Below are 25,651 nucleotides of genomic sequence, written 5' to 3'. Positions count from 1 at the left end.
CAAGGCAATTGAGGAGGTGAAATGGGGTCACGGTCCGACCTCGGCTTCTGTGTACTCAAACTTGATCTTCCTTGCATAAAGACTTAGCAAATAGGGGTGCCTGGGTCGTTCAGTCGGTTACACTTCCGACTTCTGTTCAGGTCATGATCTCACGCCTGGTGAGTTAGAGCCTCATGTCGGGCTCTGTGATGCTCACCACCAGTGATGCTCTGGGTGGTTAGACGTTTCTCACTGTGGGTCCACTCCCAGTTATGCAGTGTCCAAGCCCAGGTGTCTGACTTTCTTGCACATGATACGTTCTACTGAACCCTTTTCTACTTGAATTGGCTAGAAGAGAATCCGTGTTCTGCCACATAGAACTGTAAATGATACTGCAATAAACCACAAACTCCAGCAAATATCATATTTAATGGAGGAATGTTAGACCCAGCTTGTCTTAAAATTAGATATATACAAAGCAACACTAAAAAAAAAAAAAAAACAAAAAACATTACGCTGAACGGAAAAAGTAAAAACCTTTAAAAAGCTGATACGGACTTTTAACCACGTATGTAAATTAAATTTCATGCACAGGCACAGGCACGGTTTCATTCTGACACACACACTCGGCAACATACAGCAGACATGCTGCCCTGAAGGGGGCGGAGACAGTGACTTCACAAGGACAGAAAGAAGCAGACGGAAAGATGAGAGAGACAGAGAGAGGGTTGTGGTCAGCTTTCGTGCCCTCAGTCTTCTCAGTCTAATCTGTGGGACCGGGGGCAGGGGGTGGCCACTTTGCCCTGTGCCTGCTGCTGGTGCAGAGCCCAGCCACATGAGACTGACCAGCCCCCACGGGACAGCACAACGGCACCTCACGTCACATCCATGGCACACACGCTCAGCTCTGTGACACGCATCCTCGGTTCCAGGCCGTGAGCTGCCCGGTTAACACACAGCTGTACAAAACGTTACAGCACCCGAAAGTCAAGCAAGGGGGGTAGCACCTCTGGCTTTGACCAGGAGGAAATGCGAGTTGGCATCAACTCTTTCCTTTCTTCCCCAGGGAGAAGGTTCTGAGAAACAATCACCAGCACAGCTTCCTGGACGGTATACTCTACAAGAACAAATAGTCAAATTTCTGTGCCGCCCCTTACCAGCTCTTAGTAACATTTGTGGGGTTCATTGTTCATACATGGAGCCACCATTACGGATCCATCAGAAACGTGATCAAGTTAACTTCTCCACCCGATGTTCAAGAAAGAAGAGCTGGTCACAAGGGGTGAGCAGAGAAAGTAATAAGCGGTGACACAGAAAAAGATACAAAATATTGGCAGAAGACAAGGCCTGATCTTAAAAACAAAACAAAAGCCACTACGATAAATCTTCAGCAAGAGAGACAAACAAGAAAAGGAAAGAAATTTAAATGTAATGGGATAAATGACAGATTTTTTTTTAATTATGAAAGTTTTTGTGCATAATGTGTGCATAAATAAGTCCAGATAAAATAATTTCTGAAGATTTTTTTTTAATGTTGAGAATCAAAAAAAAAAAAAAAAAAAAGAACAAGAGAAGCTGAATCAAAGGAAGTATTAAGGAAATTGAAATGAAAATTAAAAACTTCTGGGGCACCTGGGTAGCTCAGTCGGTTAAGTGGCTGATTTTGGCTCAGGTCACGATCTCACAATTTGTGAGTTCAAGCCCCATATGTGGCTCTGGCTGACAGCTCTGAGCTTGGAGCCTGCTTCAGATTCTGTGTCTCCCTCTCTCCCTCTGCCCCTCCCCTGCTTGCTTTCTTTCTCTCTCAAAAATAAATAATAAACATTAAAAAAATTTTTTAAAGAAAATTAAAAACTTCAGTTATTTACACACACCTCAAAAGAGAGCTCTAAGACCAGACTTTTCATTGGTGAGTTCTAATTTTAAAGAACAAATAATCCTTAATTTACAGAAACAGAGAATCTAGAGGGAAAAAGTTTCCCGTATCAGTATATAAAGCTAGTCTAACTACAATAACTGACCTAGATCCAGACGGTATGCATACACATAAAATACACGATACAACTTCTATATACAAACTCAAAATCCTAAATAAATTCTTAGTCGTGCAGATTAAATAACACTTTAAGTGGAATATATCCATTTAGAATTTATTACTGGAAAACAAAGATAACTTCGTAGCAGAAAATACATTGATGTGATTCCCCATATAATTGACTACAGTGAACACAACTCTGTTAACCATCTAAATCATTGAAGGAAAAGCAGATGAATTTTTAATTCTGAGATCAGAAGAGATCTGGCACGTTCAGGGTGGCATGGCCATAGACAGATGAATTTTAATTCAACACTCACTCATGATAAACATTCTAACAAAAAAGAAAGAAAGAAAGAGAACTTTCCTTACTTGTTGTAGACTGTCTGCAAACTAAATGACAAGATATCACCACATTTAATGGAAATTGCTAAAATTATTTTTCCTTAACATCAAGTTAGAAATACCAGTTACCATTGCTATCACTCAACACATTACCAGGAATCTTAGAAAATGGTTGCGAACAAGGAAAAAGAGAGAAACGTGGCTTGATTGCATAGAAGATTGAATTGTCCTTATTTGAAGATGACCTAGTCAATGCCAAAGAAATCCCATGAGACTCATCTGGGTCTCTCAACAGATAAACTTTCACTAAGTGTAACAAAGAGTCTGCCTCCACTAATGTGTGGTTTCTGATAACCTTTAGGCCCGACCCCTACCTCTTCCACGTGTGGCCCGCATGGAAGCAGATAAGAAGGTGGGTAAGAAAGCTCTCGCCTGTGGTTCTTGGCGGGAGATTCCAATGAAGTGAGTCCCTGCTCCTGCTCGGGAACCCTCACTGACCAGGCTCTCACCCGGGCTCTCAACCCATTTGGGACCTGCTCGGGAAGCCTGCCCTGCTGTCCCCAGAGACCTCCAGTTCATACTTTCTTGGTGTGTGTGTGGGATCATCAGTCTCAACGTTTGAGCCCACTTTGGGGTGAGGGTACATCCTGCGTCTTCAGAGTGGTCGCCACAAAAAGGGAGGCGGACAAGACAATTATACTAATGCCGGTAGTGTTCCTTTGCACCAGCCACGGCAAATAATGAACCAGCAAAGAAGATGTTAGCAAGAACAAAAAATTTACAAAACAGCTATTACATGTAAAAGAATACAGATCGTTTTTGAAGAAAATGTTAACTTTCTTTTCAAACACACAAAAGGTCGTGCTAAGCGGAGAAGTGTATCGTGCATGGCCACGGTGTTATTGCCTTTCTCCACCAGGGGCCCCTCCTGCAGAATACAATCCGAACAGCACTCCCTAGAGCTGTGTAACATTCGGGATTCCTCATTGTGTTCATAATGGGATTACAGATATTCACTCTGTAAATTGAAAAGTGCAATGCAGTTCAAATAAAAAAATCCCTGAAGGATAATGAAGAGGAATATAATGAAGTGATCTGAAATTTACTAGGGGAAAGTAAAAGTATAAATAAAAGTCTATATGAAAAGAGGACATTGCCATCATCCTCAAAATAGCATAAGAGTTCTTCTACTTCAGGTCAAGAAGGAGTAACAGAAACCAGACTTCACTTCCTGTCCAACACAACTACAAAAGGCAAAGTATCTGAAATAATATTTTTTCAGGATATGGGACATCAGGCAACAAAGGGGTGATTCCTAAGCGCTGGGGATGAGCGAGCACTGTGCTTTCCCGGCTGGCCTCCTGAGTGAGTCTCCAGGCCACCGTGCTGGCAGGGGGCCTGGGCTGAGCCAACATTCTCCCAGATTTGAGATGACAGAACTTGGTGTCCAGGGGGCCCTGGCAGCTCATGTCTTTGGGGCCGAGGGCCAGAGAGAGAGAGACAGCTGCATAGAGAGAGCAGCCTAAGTAGCTCGTGCATGTGAGGCAACTACCTGAATCCATGGAAAGAACCATCCAACAGGATTCGAGGCAACAACATCCAGAGCTCACCCAGGGCTGGAGATAGGGCTCTGCCCACCAGCCAGAATGGAAACTGTAATTCAGGGGGCTTCAGGTAGAGTACTCAGAAGGGTGTTGCCTCGGTGGGAGAAAATAATTCACCTTAAACACTGCCTTGATCCTACCTCAAATCTTGTAAAACCAAGACCTAAAAAGATCCGTTTCTGGTATCCTAACTGTATCCCATAACAAAGGTAAATATATATATCTAGATATATAGATATATATCTAGATATATATCTAGATATATAGATATATATTTATTATATTTATTTTATATATATATATATATATATATATATATATATAGATAGATAGATAGATAGATATCTGGGAAGAGACCTTCCTAACACTAAACTTGCGGCATCTGAAACATCCACCTGTCTAAGAACCACCTTTAGAACTTCTTGAAGCATTAGATTCCCCACCCTCAAATATTCTGACTCGGTAGTTTGGAATGATGCCCCCAGGGTAGATTTACATCCCACTTTGATAATGCTGATGCCACTCTCAGCAGAGCACTGATCCAGATTAGAAGCACTGATCCAGACCACCCTCTTTAAGCTAGCGGCTGGGATCCCAACAGGAAGTACAGACAATGGGGCGGGACTGGAAGTGAGATAAGTGAGTGAGTGTGGGTAGAAAGGCTAGAATGCCCTACTAATGCAGTGTTTCTTTATGAAACAGAGCAAAAAAATTTGGGAGGGGATGTTCTTCAACATCATCCAGCTCTTTGTTCCCTTAAGCCTTTGGGCTTTGCCATTGAGCCAAAGGCCTCCTTTGGCCTTTGAAGCAGGGCCGCGTCCCTCGTGGGTTGAAGACAGCCACCCAGCAGGACAGTTCTGTACCTGCCTCATCAAGTGGCCTTCCCCACACGTCCATGGCTCTCCTGATGTCCTCTAGGAGCTTCTGTTAGGAACTCTACATTTGGCCCAGAGAAAACTGCGAAGTGGGTCAGAGCAGTATGTCAGATCAATCTACTTCAAATTCAATCTCTTCGCAAAGTCCCCACCTCCTTCCATGCCCCATCTGAAAGTAGGTCAAGCCGCATTTTCCAAAATAGCCTATCGGAAAGGGTGACCCATCATCCCAGTCTACCTGGGACAGAGGGGTTTCTGAGACGTAGGGCATTTAAAAAAAAAAAAAAAACCAACTTATTTTGAGAGAGACAGAGATACAGAGCCAGTGGGGGAGGGACAAAGAGAGGGGGAGAGAGAGAGAGAGAGAGAAAGAGAGAGAGAGAGAGAGAGAGAGAGAAGGAATCCCAAGCAGGCTCAGCACTGGCAATGCAGAGCCCAATGCAGGGCTCGATCTCACAAACCGTAAGATCATGACCTGAGCTGAAGCCAAGAGTCTGACACTTAACCGACTGAGCCACCCAGGCGTCCCTGAGATGTGGGACATTGTACTTTAAAACCAGAAAAATCCCAGGTAAACTGGGACAGGTTGGTCAACTTCTTCAATAGAATTAAATGACAGAAAGTGGGTATGCCTGGAATTTGGATATAAACTTCCTCCCAATTATCAAATTCTAAGGAAGAAATTTAAGTCAAAAAAACAAAATTCCTCCTCAAGATACACAGGAAGTATATAGCAGGAAAAAAACAAAAACAAAAAAAAAATAAGCCTGAAATCATTTCTCCCAACATTTTATTCTGCCCTGCCTCAGCCAGAGGATTCTCAGGGAAGCTGGCATTTCTTCAGTACATACAACCTGGGAAGGCTCTGACTAGAACGAATGGCATCTTTCGGGGCCTCAGAAGTTGTATTGTCCAGTTTCAAGACTCTCCTGAGACCGACTTGTAAAGAATCCAAACTGGTAGTGGACTCACATGATTATCCATGAGATTATCATAGCTACCACCTCACACTCGTTAAATTTAGAACATAAGATAATCCGGAGCATCTGGGTGGCTCAAGTGGTTGGGCATCCGACTTCAGCTGAGGTCATGATCTCACGGTTTGTGAGTTCCAGCCCTGCATCGGGCTCTGTGCTGATGGCTCAGAGCCTGGAGCCTGCTTCGGATTCTGTCTCCCTTTCTCTCTGCCCCTCCCCCGCTCATGCTCTGTCTCTGTCTCTCAGAAATAAATAAACGTTAAAAATATATATATATAAGGGGCACCCGGGTGGCTCAGTCGGTTAAGTGTCCAACTCCGGCTCAGGTCATGATCTCACAATTCATGGGTTCGAGCCCCACAGTGGGCTCTGTGCTGACAGCTCAGAGCCTGGAGCCTGCTTCAGATTCTGTGTCTCCCTCTCTCTTTGCCCTTCCCCCACTCTCTCTGTCTCTCAAAAATAAATAAACATTAAAAAATTTTTTAAATAAATTTTAAAAAACCTACATAAGATAACCTTCAGACTCAAAAACAATTATCCAAGGAAAAAAAATCACAGTCAGAACCCAGAAAGTTTTGCTGATAAAGCCATAGCAGAATCCTGTAGTTACTATAGTCAAGGATGATAGCCAGGACCGCTCTGGGGTCTCCATAAGGGAAGGTATCTGTAGAAAATATCTCAGCACCAGCTTTTCTAGGAGGCCAATCATTCTAGGTCAGCCACCCAGAATCCGTGACCTGTGAATCATTTGCTGTATTAGAAGGAATCTCTGAGCAAGAGGCAAATTTTGCCCACCTGCCTTTCCCATTTCTGTGGTTAAGATCACAGAGGCACCTGGGGGGTTCGGTTGGTTAAGTGTCTGACTCTTGATTTTGTCTCCGGTCATGATCTCACAGTTCATGAGATTGAGCCCCACTTTGGGCTCTGGGCTGACATCATGGAGCCTGCTTGGGATTCTCTCTCTCTCTCCCCCCCTCTCTCTCTGCACCTCCCCTGCTCACTCTCTCTCTCAAAATAAACATTAAAAAAATAAAAAGGTCAACATGTGCTTACTGCCTTCCATCTCACAGAGAAAGAAGGTGCTGTTGCCATCATGGGATGTTTAGACATTTGCAAAAGGGACTGTTGGTCGCCAGTCTCACTTGAGGTGCCTTTCTTTTCCATCCATTACATTAACGCCAGCTTCTTTCCCATTTTCCTGGAAGGCGGGTGTCTCTGCAGCCCGCGGTATCAGCCTCTACACTCCTGCCGTGGTGTTTTTCAGATCCGCACCACAGTGGCTGTTTGCACGGCTTCTTCTTACTGCCGTGGCCTAAGAAACCGGCTGTGGGGTGATTCCCCCTCATCTGCAATTCACCCTCTCCATCTGAGAGAGCACGGAGGGGCCTGCCTCGAGAGCCACCGTACGGCCACCTAAAGCCCATGCTTCTTCTTCACAGCTAGCTCCTTGACCCTGCAAGCAGGCTGGGTTTGGTACAGCTGATCCAGTATTGCTTACCCAAGCTTGGCACTAGTGGTTGAAAACTAAAACCTCCCTGAGCCTTTGTTCCATGAAGGTTTGATTTCTGCTCTCGCTCGTCTATAAAAACAGCAACTTTCCTGCAGAACAGAGCTGTCATAAGATGCAGTCACCTGCCAAGGTCAAAATCTCACGTAGCCTAAGATTTAAAACCATCCACCCAAGGCGCAGGTAATCATGAGGCCACCACAGGGGATCAGCACAGTCGCCCTGTACAAAATGAGCTGCAGCAAACAGCCTTGGGCCAAGGCTACTTTGCCCCCCCGCCCCCAGGTCTTCCTATCTATGTCTTAAGTTGCCCTTGCTGCAGGAAAACCCCATCAGTTTCCTAAATTTTTGGAGGAACCCTCAAAACACTTAAAGCTCACCCACAGCTTAGAGAAGCAGAGCAGAACCGAGAAAGGATGCCGGAAATGTTTCAGCGACCTCAAGTGGGAAAGCCTTTCTTCGAAAATGTCCCCTGCTATTGCCTGAGTGAGAACAAGCGAAGGGAGGGAGGAGAAACAAGCAAAGAAATACAGGAGGAAGGGCATCTTGATGACGTATGTTGTTAAGATGATACAGTAGAGCTGTTAACGTGAGTTTTGAAACACGCAGACTTACAATTAAGAGAGTACCTGGGGGGAGGTGTTAATTACAACACTTAAACAGTTTTCACTGTATGGATCAAACGATTCAAAGCACAAAAGAATGGATGCATCCATTTTATGTGGATTGAGAAAGGAGCTCTGAGGTCACTTGAGCAGAGTTCAGATGGCTTTATATGGACTCCAGAAACCGGAAAGAATGGGGAAGCAGTCTCATTGGACAAGACTGGTCTGAACTCTCTTTCTCTGAGGTGATGAACAAGGGTAGTCATCAGGCGTCGACTGGCCAAATACTTGAACATTTTTAATTTTTCCAGGAAGCCGTTACAGAAAAGGCAATGGTACAGTAATTGTACTAAATAAAAATATTTTACCTAAATTTTCTTCATGGCACAGATCCTGACATATCGTGGAGCTGTCAGCATAGAATAAACCCATAAGAAGTCTTTTTCCCCTTTGTCAGGGGGAAGGATCATTAATTTAGATTTAGTACCTGGATCATATAGGTGAAACAAAATGTTTAATTGACTGAAGCCTTAATCTTTTTTTGTTGCTCTTCATGTATTTTCTCTTTTTTAATTTTATTTTAATTCCACTGTAGTTGGCATACCGAACCCTTACACTCCTAACTGCTGCACCTCTATGATGTCATGAGGATTGATCCACTACAGTTTGGTTTGTTTTCTTTTCTTACTGCTGGAGCTTAGTGGTCATTTGTCAGTGAACCAGGTACACGTGGGCTACACCTGGTGAATGTCCCGAACAGGGAGGCTTTGCACCCTGTGTTTGCTGCTCACTCATGGAAAGGGGATTGAAAGGAGATGCCAATAAACATTCTAGAAAGGGAGCCAATGGTACAATGGAAAATGGGATTAGGCAGGATACAGGGCAGAAACAACTACTGATAACTAAAAAGCAGGAAATCATAGCCCTATGGCACACCACACACAGAGCGGAGCCCAAGCAAACTGAACACTTAACTGTGGAAGACCAAATGTTAAATGTTTACAATAAGACGTAGGAGAATATTGTCACGACTTCCAGAAAAAGATTTATAAGATGCAAGAGACTAAACAAAAAAGCAAAACTGATAAAAAAAAATTTTAATTGTAATATGCATGGCTGACAAGAGATTGATAACCAGAATTATGAAGATTCCTAGAATTTATTTTTTTAAGTTTATTTATTTTGAGAGAGACAGAGAGAGAGAATGAGTGTGTGTGTGTGTGTGTGTGTGTACGCATGTGTGTGTGCGGAGAGAGAGGGAAAGAGAGAATCCCAAGCAGGCTCCATGCTGTCGGCACAGAGCTCATATTCAGAAACCACATGATCATGACGTGAGCCAAAATCAAGAGTCGGATATTTAACCAAATGAACCACTCAGGCGTCACAAGAATCCTAGAATTTAATTTAAAATTATGAATACAGCAAAAGATGGCCAATGGATATAAACAGGAAAGTCACAGAAGAGGAAACCCAATGGCCAATAAACATATTCAAAGATATTCAAACTCACTAGTTGTGGGCGATATTCAAAGTAAAAGCAAGATCATCTCTCATGTTTCACTCATCTAAGTGTTAAAAGTGCTTCACTAGGTAATATAAACCCTGGCAAAGAAAGGGAAAAAGCAACTTGCAGGCCACGTGTGATTTGGCGCAACTACCTTGAGAAGCCAACTTTTAATATTCTTAATTACAGCTTGAAAATGTGCACCCAGGAAAGCTGAAGGCACACACCTCCTAAAACTGAGAAATCCTGCTTAGACTAGGAAACCTAAATATGGGCGCCCAAGGGAGCTTCAATCAAGATGCCCAATGCGGCATAATTTTCATGGGAAAGACTAGGAAAAAATTAAATGTTTATCGAGAGAATGGATAAACACACATGTGGTTATAAAATGCTACTCTACTTAGCTATGAAAATGAGTAAGCTGATCTTTACCAATCAACATGATTAAGTCTGCCTAGAATAACATATTGAGAAAGAGATAAATATGAAAAATGAAATATAGAGCAGAATACCTTGTATTCAATTTAAAATTCAAATAATAACTCTTACTTATGGATATAAATTATTAACAGTATTAACATTAGAATGCGAAGAATATTAACTTCAGGAAAGTTATTCTGGCAAGGAGAGCTAAAACTTTAATGGAGAGGGGTACAAAGGAGTTTTCATCTAGTCAGGAAAGTATTGTTTTTATTTATTTTTATTTTTCAGTGTTTATTTATTTTGAAAGAGAGAGAGAGAGAGAGAGAGAGAGACCACATGTGCATGCACACAAGCCGGGGAGGGGCAGAGAGAGGGAGAGAGAAAATCCCAAGCAGGCTCTGTTCTACTAGAACAGAGCCTGACAAGGGGCTTGATCCCACAAATCATGAGATCATGACCTGAGACAAAATCAAGAGTTGGGACACATAACCAAATGAGCCAACCAGATGCCCCGAGCCAGTAACTATTATTTTTAGAAAGACAGATATAAACGGGGGCGCCTGTGTGGCTCAGTCAGTTAAGCATCTGACTTCAGTTCAGGTCATGATCTCCTGAACCATGAGTTCGAGCCCTGCTTTGGGCCCTGTGCTGACACAACAGCTCAGAGCCTGGAGCCTGCTTCAGATTCTGTGTCTCCCTCGCTCTCTGCCCCTCCCCTACGCGTGCTGTGTCTCTCTCCCTTTCTCTCTCTCAAAAAATAAACGTTAAAAAAAATTTTTAAAAAGACAGATGCAAACAAAATTAAGGATTCACAATTGTTAAACATGAGTGATAAACAGACATGTTTATTACGTACTCTAATTTTCGGTGTATTTAAAATTTTTCATACTAAAAAAAGTGATATATTTCCAATAGTCTGACTGTGCTTTAATCTGAATGAAAAGAAAGCAGCATGTTGAGTATAGTGCATGGTTTCCACAACATAAACCAGCAATGGGGAACTGCCAGCCCGTAGTCGGACAAGGGCTCAGCCGTTATTGGTTGGTCATGATATAACGTCGACCCACAAAGTGCTTTTAAAAATGTGAAGACTTTGCCAACATTTTCAAATGGGGAGATATCCCATAAAAATCCCGATTTCTGGCTTTATCTGCAAAACCAGAAGCTAGGGCAAAACCAGAGCATGGTGCCATGGGGCGAGAGCGGTGGAGCTGAGCGGCCACAGGCCCCTTGCACGGACGGAACAGCCAGTGACTGCCCACAGCCCTGTCCATGCAAAAATGCACACTGCGGGGCTGCCCTGTCACCTACCATCACACCTGCTCTTTGTTCTTATACCAAAGAGGAAAGCTAAATATCTCCCCTGGCCTGCCTCATTAGTTTTCATTACCTGTCTCTTCCTCATTGGCATCCAATGACTTGGACCCTACAATAGCTTGTAACCCCTATTTTAAAAGAAAAAGAATCATTGAACAAAGATTGGGAAGAAATACAGCAAACATTTTCACTGCTGTCTCTCAGTTATTGGATGGCCAGTTTTCAAAGGTTAAAAAGCACTGTATAAAACTGTGAAAATAACCAAAAGATGCTTCCATTTTACCACCTCAGGCCAGAGCAGAGAATGAGCATTTAGGACGGCATTCTGCCTCAGCAATTCCTCTGCCTTCGCTCCCATCACAGGAAAACTCCCACCATCACTTCTGAGCACAGTGGACCTTTTAAGATCCAGCATTTCCACCACCCCCCCCCCCAGGCCATTCCTTTAAACAAAAATCCTTTCTATTATTTCTTACTCAACTTTCAAAACTCTCACTCATGAGTTCAAGTACAAATGTTGTGTGACGCTTTTCGTGATTTGCTCTGCTAAGAGAACTTCTCTGCGATCTTAGTTCTCATGGCCAGCCATTGTTTTGGCATCTGGTACCACATGGCAAGGGGCACCTACATCATCTATTTGCGTGTGGCACTGTGCATTGGAGGACAAATCTTAACCATCACTTCATTTCCAGCTCAGACCCGCCTAGAAAATAGACGTCCAAAAAACTCAAATGAGAGGCACCTGGGTGGCTCAGTCGGTTAAGCGACCAACTGCAGCTCAGGTCATGATCTCACAGTTGGTGAGTTTGAGCCCCACAAGGGGCTCTGTGCCGACAGCTCAGAGCCTGGAGCCTGCTTCAGATTCTGTGTCTCCCTCTCTCTCTGCCCCTTCCCTGCTCACGCACGCTTGCTGGCTCTCTCTCTCTCTCTGCCCCTCCCCTACTCGCAGTCACTCTCTCTCTCTCAAAAATAAACATTTAAAAAAATTAAAAAATATGTATCAAATGAAATACAACGTATTAATAGAATACACTACATTTAGGAGACATAGGCACCAAGTTTAATCGATATTCTTCTTTCTGTGATACATGATGGAAGTTGCTTTCTTGATTAAACTAGAACATGCCTTTATATTTCCTTCTCAAATGAATGCAGGAAATATGAAAAATAAAATCATAGTGAAGTGAACATATAAAAACTCCTATTCTATGGTTTCCAGATGAGTGAGATTTATTTCATTACATTTTATTTTCAATCAAGTAAGGGTTATATGTTCTAATTTCTCCAAATCTTCATTAAGAGTTTCTCAATGTATAAAGGCTAGTTAAACATACTATTAATGATTGGGTGACGTCTTACCCACCATATTCAGTGAGTTTTAGGAATATTCCCCAAACAAAACATACAGCAATTCATAGTCCAACATGTACAGTTCTTACCAAATCACTTTTGGGTGCAATTTAAAGGCCTGATTTCCATACATATTCCTGCCATGAGGCTGTTTTTCCTGATCCCCCAGCATGAAAAATAAGAAGTGCTACTTTATTCACTTCCTAAACTCAAATGACATGTCGTGGATTATCTCTCCGTCCAGTGTCAGCACCTGATGTCTCTACTGATTTTAGTAGCTGAGCTGTTTGAGTTTTCTCAACATATGCTTTAGAGAGAATTTATCTGTTTATCAATGAGGACAGTAAGAAACAGAAGGAAGGATAAATTCTAGTAAGAACGATAATTTTATGTTTGACCCCACAGGGAATAGCATTTTTCCTTCTTACCCATATCATCAGAAGACATATATCTACCTTTACATTTAAATTATTTAAAACATTTGGAATTTACTAAATTTAGTAAAGCTTCCTAACTGTTGCTATAAATGTGACAATATCATAAACATAAATAAGTAAATAAAATATGAATGAACGAATGAATGAATGAATGAATGAATGAATGCAAGCCATTAGTTCTCAACAATTGCCTACCTGCATGAATGCATTTTGGTCACATTTTGCAGCCCTCAGGAATTCACTGTAAAGCAGCCTTACCAAAACATGACAGATGCCTGGTTAATACACTTGAAAGTGGACTCCAAAATGTTAGAAATACAATAGGCAAGAAGAATGCCATGCATGACCTCAAAGCCAAAGATGATCGCAACGTGGGCCAGAAGTAGTAAAAATTGCATCTACACTGCCTGATCCAGTGTATGGTTACTGGCATTCATCCCAGGTTAAAATTCTTTACCATGACCAGAGTCAAAACATCAAGTAAATCGAAACCTGAAGCATTTGTTAATAAAGAAGAAAGAAATATGTTTCACCAAACGTGGCAACAGCACTGATGAATGATTTACACTCAAGCATCTTGCCATCCGAATTATCACGCTGTGTACCAATCACAGGGAGGGGGAAAGAGCACTAACTACTCAGGGGTCATCCTTGCAAGGTGCTCACTTTTTTTTTTTTTTTAACGTTTATTCATTTTTGAGAGACAGAGTGTGAGTGGGGGAGGGGCAGAGACAGAGGGGGACATAGAATCCAAAGCAGGCTCCAGTCTCTGAGCTGTCAGCACAGCGCCCAATGCGGGGCTCGAACCCACAGACTGTGAGACCGTGACCCGAGCCGAAGTCAGACACCCAACCAACTGAGCCACCAGGGGCCCCAACAAGGTGCTCACTTTTGAATGACATGTCTGCTACACAGGTTCGCTGACACAAAGTTTTAAAACTCTCTATTGAAAGTATAGATATTCTTAAATGCCCTCTAAAAATAGAGTCATTAATTAATAACACTGCCACATATCTTATCTACTTAAAGGTTATATGAAATACCATACAGCTGGTATGCTTTGTATATCATCAGAATTCTCTGGTCTTCCATTTAATATGCTTGGGCAGAATCACCTAGTTAAACATATGTTCACAAGGGAGCACAAACCACAGAATTATCCACAAACCAGGAGGATAATGTTCTTAAAGCATTCAGAATGGGGTAATGACCAAGAGTAAAGTTCTGGAACCAGATTTGCTGGTTTCAACTGGCTCTGATCTTTCTTGGCTGTGCTATCTTTAAGAGAGTTATGTGTTTGGCTTTTTCAACTGAAAAACAGCACTAATCTAATAAGGCTATTGAGAAAAAATACCACAGCAATGAAATTAACAAATGTTTAATTGAAAGCCTATTAAAATTGTTTAAACAGAAAAATCATGAATATGCCATTAACTTTTTAAAAATTGGGGACTTAGATTCTTTTTACTTATAAGAAGTCCTATATATAGGGTAATTTCCAATAAATAACCATGATTTTTTAAAAATATCTTTAAAAAAATTTTAAGATTTTATTTTTTATTTTTATTTTTTTTAACATTTATTCATTTTTTGAGAGACAGAGATAGAGCGTGAGTGGGGGAAAGGCAGAGAGAGAGGGAGACACAGAATCCGAAGCAGGCTTCAGGCTCTGAGCTGTCGGCACAGAGCCCAACAACACGGGGCTCAAACTCACAAACCATGAGATCATGACCCGAGCCGAGGTTGGACACTTAACCGACTGAGCCACCCAGGCACCCCAATATTTATTTATTTTTGACAGAGAGAAAGAGTGCGAGCAGGGGAGGGGCAGAGAGAGAGAAGGACACAAAATCTAAAGCAGGCTCTGGGCTCTGAGCCGATAGCTGTCTCCTATGGAGACACAGGACTCCAACCACGAATGGTGAGATCATGACCTGAGCCGAAGTCAGACACTTAACTGAATGAGCCACCCAGGCACCCCTACAAAAATCTTAATTGGTTATGTGTTAAATAAAATTTTGTCACCAAATAATCTCATAAGCAAATTTAAAAACTATTCCCAAAGCAAAAAATACTGTTTTTAATGCAGGATGTGGGAGTATTTTAACATGGCTGAATATCATGAGGATTATAGGCCCTAAAATCAAGCATGCCTAGAGTTTATGAAAGTTTAAAAGGCTCAGGAAATTTGTTAGAAAATCATGCAGGAATCCAGGCGAGAATATTTGGCCCAGAGAGATGGACAATGTACGTAATTCTTCATCCAGTTACTTCATTGTTCACCCCCAGTATACACGGATAGCGGTATCTGAATTGTTACGCACCCCCCGCCCCCACCATGGGAACCAACTTTATCAACTATGCCTTTATGTGCAGCTGAGTTTGCCTAAATATAGTCTTACAGACTCTATTCAATTCCAGAGTTACTTAGGTCAGCACCCTTCTCCCCGTCCCTTCGGTGAAACTACTTAATACATTTGTAATATAGTTAAATTATCTCAAGACATTCTGTATTTTATTCTGAGATCCTCCAACTTCCAAAATGATTTTGTAAAATTTGCATACACTAAGGCTCCCTTTCTGTGCTGTTAAGTTCTGAGTTTTGCCAAATGCACAGTGTCCTATACATACCACAATTAAAGTATCCTACAGAATAGTTACCATTCTAAAAACAAACCAAAACCAAACCTTAGGCTCCATTTACCGAAACCCTCACACTGTGACCCTGTGGCAACCATGGACTTTTTTTTTTCCTATCTCTATAGTTCTTCCTTTCACAAAACATATAATGAGAATTATTCAACATGTGTAGCCTTTTCAGACTGGCTTTTTTCACGGAGCAATACGCATTTAAGGTTTACTCATGTCGCCATGGCTTAATAGCTCATTTCTTTTTATTGCTGAATAATATTCATTGCATGGGCGTACCACAATTTGCTTATCCACTCACTTGAGGTATATCTTGGCCTCCAGGTTTTGCAGGAAGATTTTTGTGAGAACTGACGTTTTCAAATCAGCTGGACAAATACTTAGAAGAGTATGACTGCTGGATCTTAAGGTAAGACCGTTTACTTTGTATAAAACTGCCAAACTGTCTTTCTTCTAGGGTGTCTGTACCACTCTGCATTCCTCCCAGCAATGGATAATGTTGCTGTTGCTTCAAACCTCGCCTGTAATTGTTAGGGTCAGTGTCCTGGATCGCGGCCATGCTAAAGAAGCATGTGGTGGCATCTTGTTCTTTTGTAATTTCTTGTTGTTGTTGTTCTTTTCTTGTTGTTCTTTTGTAATTCTCCAATGAAAAGCAATTTTTAGCATCTTTTCACATGCCTAATTTCCATTCGTCTGTTTTCTTTGGTGAGATGTCTTTGCAGACCATTCGCTCGTTTTTTGATCAGGTTGTTTGTGTTCTTATTGTTCACTGTTACGAGTTCTTTGTATAGTTTGGATGCAAGCCCTTTAGCAGATCTGTGTTTTGCAAATATTTTCTCCCAATCTCTGGCTTGTCTTCTCATTCTCTTAACAATCTCTCTCACAGAGAAAAAGTTTTTTATTTTAATGAAGTCCAACATAGTAATTGTTTTTCTTTCATGGATCAAGCTTTGGGCATTGTATCTAAAAACCATTGCAAGAGCAAGATGCAAGGTCAGGTAAACTTTCTCCTACGGTCTTCTTATATAAGCTTTAAAGTCTCGCTTTTTAAATTTAGGTCTCTGATATATTTTCAGTTAATTTTGGGGAAATGTTGAGGTCTGTGTCTTGGCTCATTTTTTTTTTGTTGTTGGATGTGCAACTTTTCATTGTAAATTCTGTCCTTCCTCCATTAAGCTATCTTAGCCCCTTGGTCAAAGATCACTTCATTGTGTTTCACTGCTCTGTACTTTTACCAATACTACCCTGTCTTGCTTACTATTGCTTTGTAGTAATTCTTGAAATTACTGTTCTGTTTTCTTCACTATTGTGTCGGTTAGTCTAGGTCTTTTCACTTCCCACATAAACTTTAGAGTAAATTCGACAATACCCGCCAAAGAGTTTGCTGGGATTGGGATTAGGATTGCACCGAATCTCTTCATCAGTTTCACAAGAACTGACATTTTAACAATCTGATTCTGCCAATCCATACACTCTGGATATGTTTCCATTCATTTAGATGTTTTTTTCATTTTTTTCATCAGAGTTTTGTAGTTTTCCATGTATACATATTGTACATACTTTGCTAGATTTACATCTAAGTATTTCATTTTGGGGGGTGCTATTGTAAAGTATATTGTTTTAATTTCAAATTCCAAAATTGTTCACTGCTGGCATATAGGAAAGCAAATTACTTCTGTACGTTAACCTTGTATCCTGTGAACCTACTGCACTTATTTCTTAGTTTGAGGAGATTTTTTAGTCAATTCCTTGGGATTTTCTATATACACAATTGTGCCCTCTGCAGATGAAAACACTTTATTTCTTCCTTCCCAGGCTGTATACATTTTATCTCCTTGTATTTTTGTAGTAGCCAGGATTATCAGTATTATGCTGAATAGAAGTACTGAGAAAGGACATAGTTGCTTTATTCTTAGTATTAGGGGAAAGCATCCAATTTCTCATCATTAAGTGCAGATTTTTTTTTGGTAGATGTTCTTTATCAAGCTGGTGAAGTTCTTCTCTATTACTAGTTTGCTGAAAAATTTTATAAGGAATGGTGCTGGATTTTTTTCAAATGCTTTTTCTGCTTCAATTGTTATGACCGTATGATTTTTCTTTACCTATTGATGGGATAGATTACATGATTGATTTTGAATTTTGAGCCAGCTTTGCATGCTGGGAATAAATCCCACTTGTGGTATATGCATTGCTGATTTGCTTTGCTAATGTTTTGTTCATTTTACGTCTATGTTCATAAGAAATAATTGTCTTTAGTTTCCCTTTCTTGTACTGTCTTTATCTCATTTCGGTATTTAGGAAATGCGAGCTTCAAAGTTGCTCAGGTCAATCACTTTCCAGTATTCCAATTAGACATGTATTATGTTTGTAATTGTCTCAGAGTTCTGTTCCATTTTTTTCTCCCCATCGCCAATTTCACCCATGCCTCCATCACCTCCCCGTGGGAACCATCAGTTTGTTCTCTATGCTTAAGAGCCAGTTACTTGGTTTTCCTCTCTCTCTCTCTCTCTCTTTTTCCCTTTGATCATTGTTTTTACTTCTTAAGTTCCACATATGAGTGAAATCTTACGGTATTTGTCTTTCTCTGGCTGACTTTTTTCACTTAGCATAATACTCTCTCACTCCATCCACATTGCAAATGGCAAGATTTCATTCTTTTTTTTTCTTGGCTGAGTGATATTCCACTGTATAAAGTGGATATACCACTTCTTTATCCATTCATCAGTCAATGGACATTTGGGCTGTTTCCATAATTTGGCGATTGTAATAATGCTACTATGAATATCAGCATGCATGTATCCCTTTGAGTTAGTATTTTTCTATTCTTTGGGTAAATACCTAGTAGTACAATTGCTGGATCACAAGGCAGTTCTATTAATAGCTTTTTGAGGAACCTCCATACTGTTTTCCAGTGGCTGTACTAGTCTGCACTCCCACCAAGAGTACCCCTTTCTCCACGTCCTCACCAACATCTGGTTTTTTGTGTTGTTAATTTTAGCTATTTTGACAGATGTGAGGTGATATCTCACCTGATGATGAGTGATGTTGAATATCTTTTCATATGTCTGTTGGCCATCTATATGTCTTTTTTGGAAAAATGTCTATTCATGTCTTCTGCCCATTTTTAATCAGGTTATTGATTTTTTTGAGTGTTGAGTTTTAGAAGTTCTTTATATATTTTGGATACTAACCCTTTATCAGATATGTCATTAGCAAATACATTCTCCCATTCCATAGGCTGCCTTTTAGTTTTGTTGGTTGTTTCCTTTGCTGTGCAGAAGCTTTTTATTTTGAGGAGGTGCCAATAGGCTTTGTTTTGTTTTGTTTTGTTTTTTGCTTTTGTCTTCCTTGTTAAAGAGACAGATCTAGTAAGAAGTCGCTGCACCAATGTCAAAGAGGTTACCGCTTGTGTTCTCCAAGATTTGAATGTTTTCAAGTCTCACATTTAAGCCTTTCATCCATTTTGAGTTTATTTTTGTGTATGGTGTAAGAAAGTGGTCTGGTTTCTTTCTTTTGCATGTTGTTGTCCAGTTTTCTGAACACCATTTGTTGAAGAGATTGTCTTGTTCCCACTGGACGTTCTTTCCTGCTTTGTCAAAGATTAATTGGCAATATTGTTGTGGGTTCATTTCTGGGCTTTCTATTCTGTTCCATTGAACTCTGTGTCTCTTTTTGTGCCATTACTGTACTGCTTCCATCACTACTAATATAAGTAATATAAGTTGAAGTCTGGAATTGTGATGGCTCCAGCTTTGCTTTGCTTTACACAGTTGCTTTGGCTATTCGGGGTCTTTTGTGGTTCTATACAAAGGGAAAGATATTCCACACTCATAGATCAAAAAAACAAATTTTGTTAAAACATCTATACTACTTGAAGCAATCTACACATTTAAGGCAATCCCTATCAAAATATCAATAGCATCTTTTACAGAGCTAGAACAGTCCTAAAATTTCTATTAACTTATCTTCTATCAATCTCACAGATTCTTTCCTCACCTGTGTCTAGTCCACTAATGAACCTATGAAAGATATTCTTCAAGTCAGCCACAGTGTTTTTATTTCTAGCATTTCCTTTCGATTCCTTCTTAGAGTTTCCATCTCTTCTTACATTACCTAGCTGTTCTTGCATGTTGTGTATCTTTTTCCATTAAATCTTTTATTGACTGTAGTTATGTAAAAAAAACTTGCCTGATAATGCGAACACCCGTGTTCTAGCGGCATCTGGATCCAATGATTACTTTGTGTCTTTGGACTGTGGTTTTTCTCTTGCCTTTTATCATGCCTTATAACATTTTATTGAAGCTCTGACTACATAGAGAAAGAGCCTATCAATTCTCAGAGTTTTATGACTTGAACAAGCTGAGAACTACATGATAGAGAATAATTCCCTTCATTTTTGTGTGTAAAAATACAACTCATGGGGTGCCTGGGCAGCTCAGTTGGTTAAGGGTGAGGCTCTTGATTTGGGCCCAGGTCGTGATCTTGCGATTTGTGGGATCAAGCCCCATGTCAGGCTCTGCGCTGACAGTGTGGAGCCTGTTTGAGATTCTGTCTCTCTGACCCTTCCCCACTTGCATGTGTTTGCATGTGCCCTCTCTCAAAATAAATAAACCTTTTAAAAAATGATTCAATAATAAAAATTTTTAAAAATACAAGGTTCCCAAGGTAGGAGTAATAAGAAAACAAAGTATTATTTGAGTATCTTGAGTAATTAATGTAAATTCTTAATTAAAAGGCATTATCTCCCACATATGTTCAGTTTGTGAAAAGTTTCCTTGCTGTAATAATTCATTAAATAATTTTGACAATACAATTTGCAATTTATGAATTCATTCTAACACCAGGCAAAATAATATGTTTTTTTTAAGATACGGTAATTGAAGAGCAGACCTGTCTAGAAGCAGGACTAATTAACACAAGCTTCAGACAAGGCAAAGAAGACACTCGTGATTTTCCTTTAGCTTTTCTAAAACATAAAGACTTAGCTCTATCCACTTATATAACAGAGGAAGCTAATAATTCCAAATCTGACACGGGACACATGTCTCACACTGTATGTTACATGAATAGTATTTGCAATAAAACAGCCATACAAAAGATTACTTTTTAATTTTGTACCACTGTGCAAACCACTGCACTTATTTTCAAGGCTGATTAGATGGCATCGGGGAGAGCAGGTGAAAAGGAGCCTACATGTGAGCATTCAATTAATGTAACTTTTATTAAAAGAACATTATGGTGGCAGAATCAAACCCCCAACTGTTCTCTGTCCTCTCGAGCAGATAAAAAGGAAAAGAAGCCCTACTGTTTAGAGGGAGAAGATCCTGTGGATAGTCCATCACTATTTTGCTTTTGCTCAGTATTTTACATTACCAGCAGACTTCCTAACAGTAGTCTCTGAGAGATGAAAGCAGACTCTCACTGGGAATTCCACACAAATGGATTAATTTGTGTCGCCATTTTTGGCATGTCGCCATGGATACGGCCATCCGATGGCCTCGGTGCAGCTGTGGGTTGATTGACGGTCCATTCACAGCACAAAGCTTTACAAAACCAGTAACATGAAAGAACACTCATTAGTGGACAAAGACCTTACTTACACGTTTGGGTGATGCTTCAAAGACTGAATGTTACCTCTCAGTAAATCTGACCTTCCTATCAACATCACCAATGAAAGTTAAAACTACACCACGAAAGAATATATTCAAATATATTTATTTGATGCCTAGCTTTATTTCGCTTTGCCTCAACTCTGGCTAAATGACAATGGAATTGAAAACAAACCTAAAAGCGTCTGTGTTACAAATCTTATACTTTCTAAAAATTAAAAAAAAAAATCAAAGAACCGAAAGCCATTTCGCATTATAAAGCTAGAAACTGGAATATACTTAGAGCAATAAAAGGTAATAATTCCCATCATTTACTATAAAGTGGAAAATCTGCCTTCTGCATGGATAGCATATTGGGAAATGCTGACATTTTACACTGTCACAAACACAAGAGTTCAAAGATGCTGTTTCTTTCTCTGTAATTAAACTTACCTCATGAGACTCCAAAGCTGCGTTGGGAGGGAAGTACCCCACTCTTATGTACTCAAGGTAATTCTGTCAACTCATGTTGATCACTCCAAGTATCTACTCTCTCAATTCAGGAAGCTTCCCTCCCCACATGACCAATTCTCTTTTCCCAGGGTGTGATCTGGGATCCCGAGGTGGCTTATCCATTGCCCCATCATCAAAGGGAAGGAGACTCTCTTACACTCACCATGCCCTCACTGGCCTTCCAGACCCATCCCCCCGGCCTTGAGCACTGGCCCTGTCTTGCTGCCTCCTCACTGATGTTGACATCCCTACCTGGCATCCAGTCGTTAGGTCCATGTTTCAGCATGCCCCTCAGCCTCTGTGCCAACCCTCTGTCTGTCTGCTCAGCCACTTTGTATACTTGTTGGGGTGCTCAGAAATGTGTACCTGCTTTCTGCATGGTGCCTCATCAGATGGGTAAACTACACGCAAAGTTGATTTTGACACTTTGATGTTCTTTAGCTATGAGTCTCCCTTTATTTCTATCAAAGGGCCAGAAATAACAACTCTTTCAGGACTTTTAGCACTCAAGATCCCTGCTGTTTTCCTTGGAATCCGAATCAAAAGACATCGTTTGGCATGTTACCCATGTATAATGTAAGCTAATCCATCAACATGACGGCATAAATGAAAATGAGATCCTACTGTCCTCCCCACTGCTGACAATTTCAGTAGGATTTACTATTCTGTCCTCTTTTTTTTGTTAGTGTTAAATTAGGCAGAAACACCAAATCAAAATCAACATTTTTGAATTTCTCACTTAGAAATATTTCATGTGAATTAAAATTTTAGCACCTGAGTGAGAACACTGATCAACTGAGAAATGTAGGGATATTTGCCCACATTTGTGCAGGTGCACCCTAAATTGAAGAATTCTTTGTTAAAACAGTCTGATGAATCTATCCTAAAGCAGCAAAATTAGGTAAAACTAATGTGAATCACACATGGGACTAGGTCATGTAGGTAAAATGTGGATCTGGATGAGATATAAAAGCTTTATGTTCTATGTCTTTTTTTCTATGTTGCTATTTATAAGCTATCCAAGTTCATTACTCTGGGGTATACAAGGACACCAGAGAGGAAGGGGGAAGCAGCTGGGGAGTAGAATCCAAGCGATGAAAAGGAAGTAAAATTAATGAGGGGAAAAAAAAAAAACTCCGAGGTGAAAGAAACCTCATAGCAAAATAAAGAGTATCAGGTACATTTCCAAAAGTGAGTAGGTAGTGGGCAACACAGAGAAATGTAGTTTAATTGTCTGGTTTGCACCTGTTGAAAAAGCTGGTTTCTACCTCCTTTCAGATAATAATGATAATATCAGGTCTATTCCTTTCTCCTATATTTGTGTTTGAAATTCAATGGTAGTTAACTTTGAGATGATACTTTGATCAGGAAAGAAGAAAAGAGCCTTTGTATTCAGTTTTCTGTGAAGCCTCAATCCTAAACCTTTGAAAGTGAACAGTGGCCAGAGAGAGGGCAAAAGTCCCGGGCCTTAAAAATATTAAATAACAATGAATAAAGACAAAATGAACGACAGCCACTTGGGAAAGATTATTTCATTTATGAGAATCATTGTTATAGACGGAGAGGTAGTAGACACAGGGTTTTTCTCGGGCCTGATTTTTTAAATACATGCAGTTAGGGAACAGAAGTGAATGGGGAAATTGGTCTTAAAAGAGAATTAAGCCGAATCTTTAATTTTAATAAACCCAGAGTCTGGGAATCTCTGTGTGTCCTTTAAAAAGTCTTAGTTCACTTTTCTACATCTTAAAGCTCTTGAGTGCCAAACACATTTCAAGCAAAATAAAAATTGAAAAATATAAATCCCCGGGGAGAAAGTTACAAATTAAGTATAGAAATATAGTGATCTATATTAATTTTACTCCTGGAAATTTCTGATTGTTTTCACCTGTAGTAAAGGAGCATTTTAGTTATTTTAAGCTTTTAAATCTATTTGTCCAAATGAACATTATGAAAATTCTTTAAGACCTTGCATGTCATTTATCAAAACAGAACAGATTGATATCCGGCTGCAATATCAATACTGACTCCCTAATGTCATTAATTTATTCACAACGAACATGACCACATTATTGACTGAGTTTGTAATTTTAAAGATAATTGTAAGAAAAATTTTAGAACTGGTTGATGGCAACCCCTTCAGCAGTCAGGAGACAATAAAATATAAAATATAAATATAAATTAAATAATACAATTCCATGGTGACCTATATTCATGAACATTTTTTAAGTTAAAAACAAGGATTTTAAAATGCTTTGCCAATATGGAAGGCTTATGGGGGAAGAAGGCCACTTACAACCTGAGAAAGAGCAAAGGTGAAAAAGAGAAATGTCACTTGCCGTCACAGCCGAGGGCAGGGATGGGAACTGACGATCTCAATTGTCGTCAGAGTGCCTCACCTCCATTAAAATATCAGAGCAACAAACTTCTCAGAAACGCCCAATTTATATTTCAGAGTACAATAATACACATATGATACAATTGAGGGGGAAATTTGACATGGAGTTTTTAAACGTAATCGTCCGTAAGTAATTACAGTTTATGTCTCTGTAGAATTCTACTCTCTGCCCTACAGTTTTCTCTTAATTGAGTACTTGGCCTTTTAACTTTGAACTTCACAGTTTATTTCTTTTTCTCTGCCAGTCACATTTTACTTCCTATTGATTTTTTTTTTTTTTAAAGCAGCAACTATATTTAGTCCAGATAGAGTAACAGGGACTAACTTTTCTTGAGTAGTTACCACGGACCACACACTCTGCTCCAAGCTTCACATACTTGATCTCACTTGAACCTGTACCTGGAGTGTTAGTATCCCTTTACAAATAAGCAAGCTGAGACCCAGAGAGGTTAAGCAATGTGCCCAAAATCTCGAAGTTGATAAATGGCCGAGCCAAGACATGAATCCATTTTGGTTGTACTTAGCACTTTCAGACAAAACTCTTCAATGTTCTAAGAGCCTTGTTGCATGCTCTATTTTACTAATATGAGTCTACGACTTTACTGATAAACAGGTTTTCATACGTTGAATTTAGGCTAAACTAAATGTGACTGATTTAGGCTAAAATAAATCTGAAAGTTATTTTTTAATCAATTGAGGTCAAAAGGCAGCAAGGGAGAATTTTCTCAAGAGGCTTTCAAGTATCTGGGAGCTAAAATGTAGAGAAATGTAAGCATACAGCACTCAGGCTCAGAGTGAACCCAACAGCAACAAAGGGAACACACCTGTGCTGACAGCGCGTCCTTCCCTTGGAGCCAGGTGGCGGGGAAGAGGGTGTCATGATCTTACCCTTGCCCTTTTTCAGTTTTCTATTCCTGCTCAAGTCTGGACCACACTCACATCTTGCCTTCTCTATTCTCTTTCACGACACTGACCCAAAGCAGGAACACAATTTTTTCTCTCTACTTCCCCAAGCATTACCCGAGCCCACTGTGTGGGACAGCATTTAACACACAAGACGACCAGAGAGGGTCGGCGGGGTATAGCTGATGTCCTAAAAGCGAGAATGATGGCATCCTCTGATGCAGATCAGCTGCATTTCCAAGCTCTTTTCCATTCCTTACTATCCAGCAGAACTACGAGGGCCCCAATGAGTTTTCTATGCTGAAATCAGCCAGTGAGCTTCCTTTCTGCCTCCAACCTTCTCAGATCACACTTACCTCCCACTTCAAGCTGCTACAGGGCATCATTGTGCTCAGGGCAACCTGCAGAGGGGATTCCAGAACACTTTGCCTGAAGAAAACAGATACAAGGAGCATAATTTAAATGTCAGCCACATTTTACCAGAATGTGGTCAGATGTGATTTAATCATAATAACAAGAGAGAAGAATGCATTTCAGGAATGGAAAGATAATTCAATATAATAATCACATTTTCTTTTTAAAAATATCAACAGAATTAAAAACCCTCCAGAATAGACTGGAGATTAGTGGTCAACAACAAAATTA

General features: G+C 40.2%; 1 long non-coding RNA gene across 1 annotated transcript in view; it reads right to left on the bottom strand.

Moving 5' to 3' along the window:
* The window catches only part of LOC128776482 (uncharacterized), a 101,269-nt gene that overhangs the window by 9,842 nt on the left and 65,776 nt on the right, over positions 1-25,651 (bottom strand). Inside the window, exon 2 of the long non-coding RNA XR_008421528.1 lies at positions 25,363-25,435. This is a non-coding gene — a long non-coding RNA (uncharacterized LOC128776482). The remainder of the gene's footprint in view (positions 1-25,362; positions 25,436-25,651) is intronic.

Source organism: Panthera pardus, unplaced genomic scaffold (assembly GCF_024362965.1).
Source record: "Panthera pardus isolate Hobbes unplaced genomic scaffold, ASM2436296v1 HiC_scaffold_13, whole genome shotgun sequence".
Classification (NCBI taxonomy): Eukaryota; Metazoa; Chordata; class Mammalia; order Carnivora; family Felidae; genus Panthera; species Panthera pardus.
The sequence above is the reverse complement of the archived record's forward strand: the minus strand, read 5'-3'. Positions and strand labels throughout refer to the sequence as shown.